The following is a 13,335-nucleotide window of genomic DNA, read 5'->3' on the forward strand; positions in this document are numbered from 1 at the left end:
ACCGCTGGTGTATCTAGCACATCATGAAGAAGATCCCAAGCAAACTAAATGGCTACAAGGGACATATTGATATTGAACAAGAGATGAGCCATGTTGTTTGGAACTCGTACACAAAAGACAATTTTGACAGAAACTGGAACGATTTCCTCACAAAGTATGGTCTTGGAGGCAACAAGTGGATTTTAGGTAATTGAGATTTCAATTCGAATAATTTTTATGCTTATATATTTTTTCCCAAAAGCATGCACTGTTTTCGGTTCACCACAACTTATAAATTCGGTTCGGTTTGCAGAGCTGTACGATGATCAGCATATATGGATTCCAGTTTACTTGGATCACTATTTTTGGACCGGGATGAAAAGTACACAAAGAAGTGAGAGCATGCATTCGTTTTTCAACAAGTTCATCACAAAGAATAGCTCCTTGAGATAATTCGTGAAGCAATACGACAATTGCCTCGCAAGCAGAGAACAAGCAGAGAGAGAATTTGATACTGCAGATTTTTACACTGTGATACAGTGCGCAACAAAATCAGCAATAGAGGCACAGTTTCAGCGTGTATATACCCATGAGAAGTTCAGGGAAGTTGAAGCTCAATTTAGAGGTAAAGTGAATTGTATCACAAGGTCAATGCATTCCACCCTACGTTTCACAACATATGAAGTCATAGAGCAGGTTTCTAACTCCACATTCAAAAAGTTTGTCGTCACCTATGACACAGTATCACGAGATGTAAAGTGCCATTGCTTGCTGTTTGAGTCTAGGGGTATATTGTGCCGCCATTCCCTAAGCGTTCTAAGCTTTGAGCGAGTGGATAACGTGGCACCGAAATACATATTGGAACGCTGGAGCAAGAACATAAAGAGGAGGCATACACACATCAAGAGCAGCCAAGATGAACCTGTACTGGATCTAAGAAATAAGAGATTTGACGAATTGGTGTTTCGGTCACACAATATAAGTGAATTTGCATCCGGGTCAGAAGAGTTTACCGGAATTTTGCACCGAGCATTTGACAAGGTCATGGCGGAGATGGAAGAATATCAAGAGAAAAAGAAAGGAAAAAGTTTGTTAACCCACGAAGAAGCGACATTAAGCAATATGAATGACCTTCAAAGCCCACCACGTATCAAAACAAGAGGTCGGCCCAAGAACAGACTTGGATCAAACCTGAAAAAAAAGATCTCAAATGCCATGAAGAAAAAGAAAAAGACAGCTCCAAGCGAGGCAAAATTAACTTGCTTTTGATTAGTTAAAATTTTAATTGTTCATTTTCCTAATATACAATTAATTATGTCTTTTGTAGTTGAACCTTTTAGACTTCGGATCATTGATTCAGTCAAGCTCCACTCTTTACAATACACTAGATATGAATTATCTAAGACAGGATTTTACAAGTTTTAGTTTTTATTAATGTAAATTTTTGTTCACCCATGAGCAAATTTTGGTTCACCATGGTTATAGCAGGTTTAATTTCTGAATGTTGATAGTCTTTAATGAATAGTCACTTTTTTTGTGAAATTCTATATTGATATATGCTGTTTTTCGATTCGTATAGTGTATTAATTTCTAAGTTGAAAAATAAGAATTTATTTTTTGGTTCATGGTTCAGAGTTCAGAGTTTTGATAGTAGCATTCTTTTAAAATTAGATCTGTGTTATGTTGAGATATGCACTTTTTCGATTCACCAATTGCATTAATTTCGGTTCATTGTGTTTTTGGGGTTTAGGGTTTAGGGTTTAGGGTTTAGGTTTTAGGGTTTTAGAGATTTAGGATTTATGGGTTCAGGGTTCAGTGTTCAGATTTATGATTTTAGTGTTTAGGTTTAGGGTTTAGGGATCAGTGTTTAGGGATTCAATGTGTTTCTACCTTTTGGTTCACCCAGTGTAGTAATTTCGGTTCACTGTATTCTTTCGGAGTTCATAATGTATTGGTAATCACCTTGATTTCTTTCACTGTGAACCTACAACAAAACAGTAGCCAGGCAGTTCCAACAGGTGTATAACAAGACAAGGAGTAATCCATCTTGAATCAGTATATACATTAACATTAGATCCATACTTTAATATTAACATTTACATTAATGTTGACATATATACATTCAAAAGAAGCAGCGTCTGCTTTTTTAAACAAGTTGAACAAAATATTGTTAATTAGAACCATTTAAACTGCACTGGTTTTGAGATTCACTTGATGTTTCTGAATTCGTTGGAACAATTTTTTCTTTTTTCATGAGCCTCTTTTGTCTTGTTCTTTCTGCCAGCGTTATATTGTCAAATTCCGATTCTGATTTAGATTCCAAAAAAGATTCTTCTTCTAAAGAAGAATCCACAACAACAACTTTCTTTTCTTCTTTCTCCCTTTTTCTTTTCTCTTTTCCCTTTATTTGCTTTCTATACAGAAGTCCCTAAAACACAAAATTATTTAGTTAGCAGAGTATTTGAAATGAGGAAATACAAAAATAATCAGATGAATTAAAATGACCACAACCACTCAACCGAATTCAATTATCAAGAAAAATATTTCTGCATGCACAATGCTTCAAATCAACACATTACCATTGTGTCTGTTGCTTCCTTAGAAATCCAGTCGAGTATCATGTTCTTTGTCCAATAGGCCAGCCACGGTGCCGGGGGAGCATCAAGTCCATCCAAGTGAGGAAACTTGGTTTCATGGAAGTAAATCAACATCAAAACAAAAACACAGCCCTCAACGGACTGTTTCTTCCCCTTTCTCTTGTTTTCGATTCTCTTTCTCAAGAAGCTGAGCACATGACATGCCCAATCCCACTGTCGGATGTTGTCCACACAAAAGATAGGCGGCTTATGGATCGTGGAGGCCATGCTTACCATCGTCCACAGCAAGAAACACTTCTGTATGAAGACGACAAAAGTCCTGTGAAATTTGTGTCGCTTCTCCTCCCCTTCAACACTCATATTTAGGATAGACTTTGTCAAAGTCGCCAGTGTAACACATTTGAGGCTGTCAAATATTGCCTTGTCTTCCTCATTCAGTTTGTGATAGTCAATCTTTTTAAGAAAACGATCCCCTACAATATTTTAATAGCAATAAATGAGCCAAAAAGGTTCAGTTTAATTTTTTACATACCAATGAACCAAAATTAAAGGTAGCAATGAACCAAATTTAAAGGGAGCAATGAACCGAAATTTAAGTGATCAATGAACCGAAAATAAGCAAGTGGAAAGTGTATTACTGCCGTGGCTTATCCCCAACGCAGCTGCTACCTTGGCAGGTGTTATGTATATTTTTCCATGGAGAGTTTTCAGGCAACCATGATACTCATCATAGCAATCAATCAATTCTCTTAAGAGGGTGTGAGATACCTTCATTTCTAGGACATGTGCCAGGGCACCGAATCCCATTTCTTCAACTACAACTTTCTTTTCCTGACTCATATTCTTGAACACTGTTGCTAAATGATAGTATTTCTCCATGCAAAAGAAGTACTGAACAGAGTAATAACCACTTTCAAAGCCCTAGTTACACTATCCACTTAACTGAATGAAAATAACAACAAATTTTATTCCAAGCCCTAGTTATACTGTAAAAATACATTCACAATAGTTTGACTTTCTAAACGAAGCAAATCAATCCAGGAAACCTAAAATACAACTAGGAGAAACACGACATTGCAAGATTTCAAGTGAACAGTAGTTTTCTCATACCTTTGGTAGTCTCTGTTGCTGTTTTCGTTCTTTTGTGGTTGTTCGTTGCCAAATCTTCTCGCTATTCTTCTGCAGTAGTGGTTTTCACAGAGAACGTGACTGAAATTTGAGTGATTTTGAGAGAGATTTGAAGAGAAGGATAGGTTTTATGCGTTTTGAAGAAGAATTTTGTTTTTTTATAATGAAACGTGTGGAAGTCACGTTTATTTTAGTGACGTTGGAGGCGGATAAATTTATCTGGGCATGGGTCAATTTGGGATTTAGGGTTTATGGGTTCAGGGTTCATTGTTTAGGGGTTCAGTGTGTTTCAAATTTTTGGTTCGCCCCTTGTATTAATTTCGGTTCACCGCTTTCATGGTTGAGGGTTTATGGTTCAGGATTAAGGGTTCAGGATTTAGAGGTCTAGGGTTCAGGGTTCAGGGTTCTAAGGGTTTAGTATTTAGGGTTCAGAGTTCAGTGTTCAGGGTTCAAGTTCAGAGTTCAGGGTTCGGGTTCAAGGTTTAGGGGTCAGGGTTTAGGTTTTAGGGTTTAGGGATTTAGGGTTTTAGGTTCAGGGTTCATTGTTCAGTGTTTTAGGGTTTAGGGTTTAGGTTTTAGGTTTTAGGGTTTAGGGATTTAGTGTTTAGGTTTTAGGGTTTAGGGTTCAGGGTTTAGGGGTTCAGTGTGTTTCAAAATTTCTGTTCGCCCCGTGTATTAATTTCGGTTCACCTCTTTTATGGCCGAGGGTTTAGGGTTCAGTATTAAGGGTTCAGGGTTCAGGGTTCTAAGGGTTTAGGATTTAGGGTTTAGCATTTAGGGTTTAGAGTTCAGTGTTCATGGTTTAGGTTCAGAGTTCAGGGTTTGGGTTCAGGGTTTAGGGTTCAGAGTTTAAGGTTTAGGGTTTAAGTTTTAGGATTTTAGGGATTTAGGGTTTATGGGTTCAGGGTCCATTGTTCAGTGTTTTAGGGTTTAAGGTTTAGGTTTTAGGGTTTAGGGATTTAGTATTTAGGATTTAGGGTTTAGGGTTCAGGGTTTAGGGGTTCAGTGTGTTTCTACCTTTTCGGTTCGTCCAGTGTATTAATTTCGTAAATATAGTGATTGCAATCACTGAGAACCTGGAATAAAACAGCAGCCATACAGTTCCAACAGATATATATATATATATATATATATATATATATATATATATATATATATATATATATATATATATATATTAACATTTGATACATACATTGATATTAAGAATAGATATATATATTAACATTGACATATATACATTTGAAAGAAGCATTGTTTGCATTGTTTGATACATACATTGAGATAGATACATTTGAAGTATGCATTTTTTGCTCTTTAAACAAGTTAAACAAAATATTGTTAATTACAACTAGTATATGCTATTTGCTATCTAAATCCTCAGATGTGTATTTACAATAAGGGTTGGAGAGGAAAGCAGACGGCTTGATGAGTCTTATTGCTTCATATTCCGAAATTACTTGGTCTCTCATTTTGTTCATTTCATGAAACAGAAAATGTGGACCATATTGGTATCTGGATTCATTAATTTTTTTTCTGCATTTCAATTGAAATGAATTAGTTACATAAGAGATGAACCCAAATGAAATAAGAACAATATTATTCAAAGCCATAATCATACTATAAAAATGTAATCACAATAACCCTACATCCTGAACACATTAAATAACAACAAATTTAATTCAAAGCCCTAGCTATACTGTAAAAATGGAATCACAGTAACCCTAAACCTAAACAAAAAGGAGGCCACCGAATCGAAAAATATTCACTTGGTGAATTAAAATTATAAGAGCCACCGAACCGAAAAACATTCACTTGGTGAATCAAAATTATATGAGCTACCGAACCGAAAATTTTATATGTGGTGAATAAATGGTGATCAATTTTCAATCAACAAAAATAGTATTTTCTACATGGAAAACAACTATTGAACAGAGTAACAACCAACTTCAAAGCTCTAGTTACAATATCAACTTAACTGAATGAAATAAGAAAAGAAAGAAGTTTATTAATTTAGAAAGTACTTACTTGTGTCCAAGCTTTATATTTATATCTCTTGCCGCTCTTTATTTTTTGTGGATCTATTGCTTTCAGCCATTTCATTACGAATATTCCACAATCATAGCTAAGCAAGAATTGAGTATAATACGATCATTAGTATATAAAATAAAACACATTAAAAATAGCACTATAGAAGAGAAAGATTCTTACTTTGTACGTTGACCATTCAATGGGATATACTCTGCTTCCTCTCCCAGTGCATCGTTTATTAAGGGTTCCTCTCAAGCGTACACCCTCATCTGGGAAATTATTAAACTCTGAAAGAGACAAAAAAAAAGTAAATAAACAAAACCAACAACAGTGAACCAAACTCCTCTCATGTATAGAATAATTTCAATAATTTACAAGAAAATAACTTACAACAAATTTGTTTATTTTCTTTCTCGAATCAGGTATTTCTTTTGGCTTCTTGTTGATAGGGTTAAGGATATAGAATTTCTTATTTTTTACATCAGCAATCCACAACCACCAATGCCCTCCATTGCAATATGGGACAAATAGCTGAAGTTTCGAAAAATTATAGAATATTTCAGTGGAAACAATATCAAACAAGAGAATTATCAAAGAATTTTAAATATTACAACTTACAAATAGATGGGATGCAAGATTTCTTTTGTCAATAAACTGCCAGTAGTGGTCATACTGTTGAATATTAAAACTGTGGACTTTTTTTGTGGTCTTATCATAGTACTTGTCGCCATATGTTCCCACGATAAAATTCTGCAAAATCAACATCAGTTAAATCATATTTCACCGAACCGAACAAAAATCATATGCTGAATAAAACGTGAAAAATATTCAATCTTCAAGAAAAAAGTTTTCTTAATCCAAAATTACTCAAAAGAAGACATAAGAATCAGGTGAACCAATATTAACATTCTCACTGAACCGAAAAGTAATAAGCAGTGAATAAGAAATTTACTTACCACAATATCCATCGACACAATGTATATTTGTTCTTGATACCGTTTAGTTTTTATTTTGTTGAGAATCAAGCTGTGTATACTAACAACCTACAGGATGAAAATTTATGAGACATACTATATAAGAGTGTTTAAAAAAATCATTAATGTTAACGCAATTGGCAAAGGATTTTACCACGGCATGCACTTGTTCTTTGGGCTTTAGAGATGTGAAATATTCTCTTAATCCCTCGTAGAGTCCCTCATGTTTCAAGACAAATAATGGTTCATATTCATTGTTACCATCTTTTGTCTGTTTTACATGTGTCATCCATTGATAACACTTTTCAATCAGCTCGTTCGTTATTTTTGTATTTTTCTGCGGGATTTTGTAAACTTGAGCTGCTGGTAAGGTTGGTTCTGAAGATGTTCCTTCAGCAAATTTTAATGCTGCTTCCACTCCAGCCTCTATCACCGCCTCTTCCAGGATCTCAAGCTGTGAATCACTCTCTTGAGAGAGCTAAGTTGGTTGAGATGCTGGTGGACTTATCCCAAGGCTAAAGGAAGGCCTTTCATCTTCCCTTTTCCTAGGTTGAGCAGCACTGCAGGATGATAGATATTTAACAATGATATTAAACAAAAATGATATTTAATCAATATAGTGAACCGAAATCCAAACAAGTAGTGAACCAAATCCAAACTAACAGTGAACCGAAATGATATTAAATAAAAATGATGACAAGTAACATACCTGTCAAATGATAACAAAATTAGAGTTTCTTTTTCTGATTGTCGTGCCATCAGAGGTTCTTTGGATTGTTCTTCATCAGAAACTTGATAGACATTAGCATCCTTAAAAAAATGTTCAATAACAGAGCTTGTAATAGACCCCGTAACACCCTGCTTGTTGGGTTCTTGAGGGCAGCTATAAGAAACAGAAGAGAGTCCATAGACAACAACACATTGAATTCATTTCTGGTTTCAACCGAACCATAATTAAACCATGTATAAGCAGTAAACATTATCGATATTTATATAAGCAGTAAAACTTACACATCAACAGGTGCTTCTTGTTTGGATTGTTGCTCTGTTGGTTCTTAGCAGGGCTGTTCCAGAGGTCTGCTTCACTAAACAGTAAACATTTCTATAATTATCCCAAACTATTTTCATATTTAACAATGTTATTTAACAGAAATTACACTAATCATTATAGTGAACCGAAAACTAAACTTATACTGAACCAAAACCTAAACGTACAGTGAACCAAAAGTATATTAAACAAAAGTGATATTAAAGAATTTAATGCTTACACATTAACAGGTGCTTCTTGTTCTGATTCTTGTTGCACCGGTGGTTCTTGGGCTTGTTGTTCTTATTCTTTTGCAGGGCTGTTACATTAAACAGTAAAGATTTCTATAATTATCCCAAACTATTATCATATTTAACAATGATATTTAACAGAAATTACACTAATCATTATAGTGAACCGAAAACTAAACTTATACTGAACCAAAACCCAAACTTACAGTGAACTAAAATTATATTAAACAAAAGTGATATTAAAGAATTTAATGCTTACAAATTAACAGGTGCTTCTTGTTCTGATTCTTGTTGCACCGTTGGTTCTTGGGCTTGTTGTTCTTGTTCTTTTGCAGGGCTGTTGCATTAAATAGAAAATAGTTCAATAACAACCATTAAAATTAATAAAAAGAATTTTTATGTGAAATTTACTCTTCATTAGAAACTTGATACACATAGTCATCTTTCATTAAGTCTTCAATTACAGAACTCGTAAGAGATACTGTAACACCCTGCTTTTCAGCTTCTTGAGGGCAGCTATAATAAGCAGAAGAGAGTCCAAAAACAAGAACATATTGAATTCATTTCTGGTTTCAACTGAACCATAATTAAACCATTTATAAGCAGTAAACATTGAACAAGATTCATGTGGTGAATAAATATTTATTAACTTACTCATTATTAGAAGTTTGTTGTGTTTCCTCTTGTGGAGGGACATACATGAAGTCATCCTTCATCAACTCTTCCTGAACTGAACTTGGAATGGACAATGCAAGAGGAGGTCTAAGGAATGTAAACAAAAATAAAGTTAATGTTGAATAATTAGAATTTATTTTGAAAAATAGGATTTTGCACATTGAAACACTCACACTTCCAAAGGTTCAGAATGAGTTTGTTGTTGAAACTCAACGATTTGTACTTCAGATTCAGGTGTAGCTCTAGTAACATTTAAACACAATTTCCTTTTGATTAATTAAACAAAAATTATTAACTAAATTTAAAAGAGTAACATAAATATTTTTAACTTACACTTGTGCAGTTTTAGACGTCTTTCTTGAAAAGATTTTCTTTTTTCTAAAATATTTGACCGGGCTGTTTGGGGTATTTTTCCTAAAAAAAAATAACAAATTAAAATTAGAAACCAAGATTAAAAGCAGAGGTCTAGAAAGACAATAAATTTATTTTTAGGCAACCACCGAACCGAAAATACAATATGCAGTGAACCAATTTACCTGGTATTGCTTGCAGCATCTACATAAGGTGTAGAGCTTCCTTGTGTCTATAAGACTTGCTCACTATCAATATTTACAGTCGGCACCCTAAGCAATATAAATAAATATTAGTAATTGAATCTAGAGAAATTAGAAAAGGTTGTAGCAAAAGTAAGCCAAGTAAGAAAAAGAATTCAGGAATAATAAACTAAATCTTACGTCTGAGAGAAATCATTTTGTCCCTGTGGAGAGTCAAATTGATCCGGAGCAATGTTTGTTGACTGAGCTCCATCATTTCTTTTCTTTAATCTTTTCTCCCTTATTATCTTCAATGCTCGTTTTTTTTTCGGTAGGATTGTCTTTTTCTTGTTCAGTTTTGAAAGTTCATAAAATAAGTATCAAGAAACCTAAAATGTAAGTATCAGTAAAAGAAAATATGATTTGAAAAACTTACTCCTTCTCAGGTTGGGTTGGTATTTTTGCCACTCTTTTTGGTTGTTTTCTTCTTTTTATTATGAGTGTTTTCTCAATTTCATTTCTCTGTAAAATAGATAAACACATTGAATTTATATTGGAGACAAGACACTAATGATGAAGTCAACCAAATCCAAAGATAACACCGAACCAAAATAAGTTAAACTGCTAAATCGAAATCTAAAAGCTCACCGAACTGAAAATAGATATATATGCAATCAACAAAAATACTTACTCGTTTTCAGATTCGCTTGGCACAGGCTTTGTTTTTTTTTGTTTGTTTTTTAACCACCTTCAATGGTTGTTTTCTTTTTTTTTTTGTTGTGTTTTTTTTTTATTTCTTCTTCTCTGCAATACATAAGAACAAGCGCATAAGAACAAATTTAAGCAAATACAAATTAAATGAAATTGATATGAAAATTAAACTTATTGGGTTTCAGATTCAGATTCGGAAAGTCTTTCCTCTTTTGAAGAAGAATCCCTCTCAACATTTTTTTCTTTTTTTTCCTCTAAGTTACTTGTTTTTGTTTTTTCTTTCTTTTTTTGCTTTTTGCACAAAAGTCCCTAAAACAGAAATAAGGTCTCAATTAATTAATCATCAAAATAACAATTTAACAATTCGGTGAACCGAATAAAGTAATTCTACCGAACCGAAAAATATTCATATGGTGAATAGTACATGACAACTATTTATTCATTAAGAAAAATGTTTCTTAATGCAGAAACATTCAAATGAACAAAACTAACAATTGCAAGTAGGACAAATAATTTAATTATAACTTAAAAGCATTTTAAAGCAAATTTTTCGGGGAATTTTAGTATAGTACTTACCAATGGTTGTGTTATTTCGGATGAAATCTGTTCAATGATCTTTTCCCTTGTCCAATAGGCCACACATGGTGTAGGGGGAGCATCAGGTGCAAATGGGCGGGGGAACTTTGTTTCATGGAAGTATATCAACATTAATACAAAAACACAGCCATCAACAGACTGTTTCTTTCCATCTCTCTTGTTTTCAACTTCTTTCATTAAGAAGTTGAGAATATGCTTTGCCCAATCCCATTCCCTAAGGTTGTCCACATGAAAGATCGGTGGCTTGTGAATTGGGGAGGCCACACTTACCGTTGTGGGGAGCAAAAAGCACTTTTATATGAAGACAACAAAAGTCTTCTTGAATTTTTTCTAGTTCTCCTCCCCTTCTACACTCATATCCAGCACATTCCTTGCCAAAGTTGCCAAGGAAATATTCTTGACACTATCAAATATTTCCTTGTCTGCTGGATTCAGCTTGTTGTAATCAACCTTTTCAAGAAAAAGATTCTCTACAATATTTTAATAGCAAAAATAAGTCAAAAACGACCAATTTAATTATCCGGACACCAATAAACTGAAAATAAGTAGTAAGTAGAAAATGTATTACCTCCATTGGTTATGCTGAGGGCAGCTGCTACCTTCCGAGGAGTTATGTTTATTGTCCCCTGTAGAGTTTTCAGGCATCCTCTCTCTATATCAAACCGATCAAGCAATTCTATCAGCAGTGTATTAGAGACGTTCATTTCTGGCACATGTGCCAGACCACTAAATCCCATTCCTTCCACAATATCTTTCTTTTCTTGACTCATTTTCCTGTACACTGTTGCTATTACCTTTGTTTGGCATCTGCAATAGTGAGTTTTCTTCAAGTTTTGAAATAGAAAGTGGGGATATATTTATAATACAAAATAGATATTATTCAAATGAAAGTGGATAAATATATTTAATCTACTTACGTTATAATGTGACTTCTCCTTCATTGTTGCCATTTTCTTGTTGTGCTTTGCTGTAATAAAAAATTTTGGTCAATATTTCATTCAATACATCAACAACCACAAGCATGTGTATGTTAAACAAGTCAATTAGAATGCCACAACCCACCGAACCGAAAATCCTTCATAAACAGAACCAAAATAGAAAAGGCTACCGAACCGAAAAATGTTCATGTGGTTAATAAATGATTATCAGCTTTCAATCAACAAAAATACTATTATAGTAGTATGGCTTATCAAAGTGAAAGAGTTGTCTCTAATGTAACTTGTCCTAAACAAAACTCATTCAATACATCAACAACCATAAGCTTGTGTATGTTAAACAAGTTAATTAGAATGCCACAACCCACCGAACCGAAAATCCCTCATGCACAGAACCGAAATCAAAAAGGCTACCAAACCAAAAAATATTCATGTGGTTAATAAATGATGATCAGCTTTCAATCAACAAAAATACTATTAAAGTAGTATGTCTTATCAAAGTGAAAGAGTTGTCTCTAATGTAAATTGTTATAAACAAAACTCATTCAATACATCAATAACCACAAGCATGTGTATGTCAAACAAGTCAATTAGAATGCAACAACCCACCGAACCGAAAATTCTTCATGCACAGAACCGAAATAAAAATGGCTATCGAACCGAAAAATGTTCATGTGGTTAATAAATAATGATCAGCTTTCAATCAACAAAAATACTATTACAGTAGTATGGATTATCAAAGTGAAAGAGTTGTCTCTAATGTGAATTATTCTAAACAAAACTCATTCAATACATCAACAACCACAAGCATGTGTATGTTAAACAAGTCAATTAGAATGCCACAACCCACCGAATCGAAAATCCCTCATGCACAGAACCCAAATAAAAAAGGTTACCGAACCGAAAAATGTTCATATGGTTAATAAATGATGATCAACTTTCAATCAACAAAAATACTATTACAGTAGTATGGATTATCAAAGTGAAAGAGTTGTCTCTAATGTGAATTTTTTTAAACAAAACTCATTCAATACATCAACAACCCACCGAACCGAAAATCCTTCATGCACAGAACCAAATTCACAAAGGCCACCGAACCGAAAAACGTTCATGTGGTTAATAAATCATTATCAATTTTCAATCAACAAGAATATTGTTCTTCAATGGAAAATAAGTACTAAAGATAGTAACAGAGCTCTAATTAAACTATCCAAACCAATAAGAATAAGTAACTATATCTTAAAGCCCTAGTTATACTGTAAAAATCATTCACAATAGTTCAATCCACTAAACGAAGCAAACCAAACGAGTAAAACTGAAATGAAACTAGGCGAAACGCGACATTGCAAGATTTTAAATGAACAGTAGTTTTCTCATACCTTTTGTAGTCTTTGTTGCTGTTTTCGTTTGTTTCTGGTTGTTGCTTGCGAAATTTTCCGATTCGTTTGCAGTAGTGGTTTCCGCAAAGAATGTGATTGAAGTTTGAGCGATGTTCAGAGAGATTTGAAGAGAGTGAGTGTTTTGGGGCATTGGTTTCGTGTTGAAAATGTAACGTTCGTTCATAATGAAGCGCGAATGGGAAAACGAGACGTTTTTTGTGTGGTGCGTGTTTCTTATTTTGCATTTAATGCGCTTGAAACAATTTGGGCTTGGGTCTATATGGTTATATGGTTATATGGATGTGTAGCAGCCTTGTTTTTTATATTAGCCTGTGATTTTTATCTAATAAAATTTAATGGTATATGTAAGTGTGGCTCATTCAATAAGTACATAATTACGATGATTAGACGATTTTAATCATTTTATAAAATATTTTATGAAAAATGCATCAAAATTAAAATATAGAGTGAATACCCACCCGACTCCTGACAATTATCTCGAAAGGACAACGAGGCCC

The sequence above is a fragment of the Arachis hypogaea genome, chromosome 20 (genome assembly GCF_003086295.3).
Source record: "Arachis hypogaea cultivar Tifrunner chromosome 20, arahy.Tifrunner.gnm2.J5K5, whole genome shotgun sequence".
In the NCBI taxonomy this organism is placed as follows: Eukaryota; Viridiplantae; Streptophyta; class Magnoliopsida; order Fabales; family Fabaceae; genus Arachis; species Arachis hypogaea.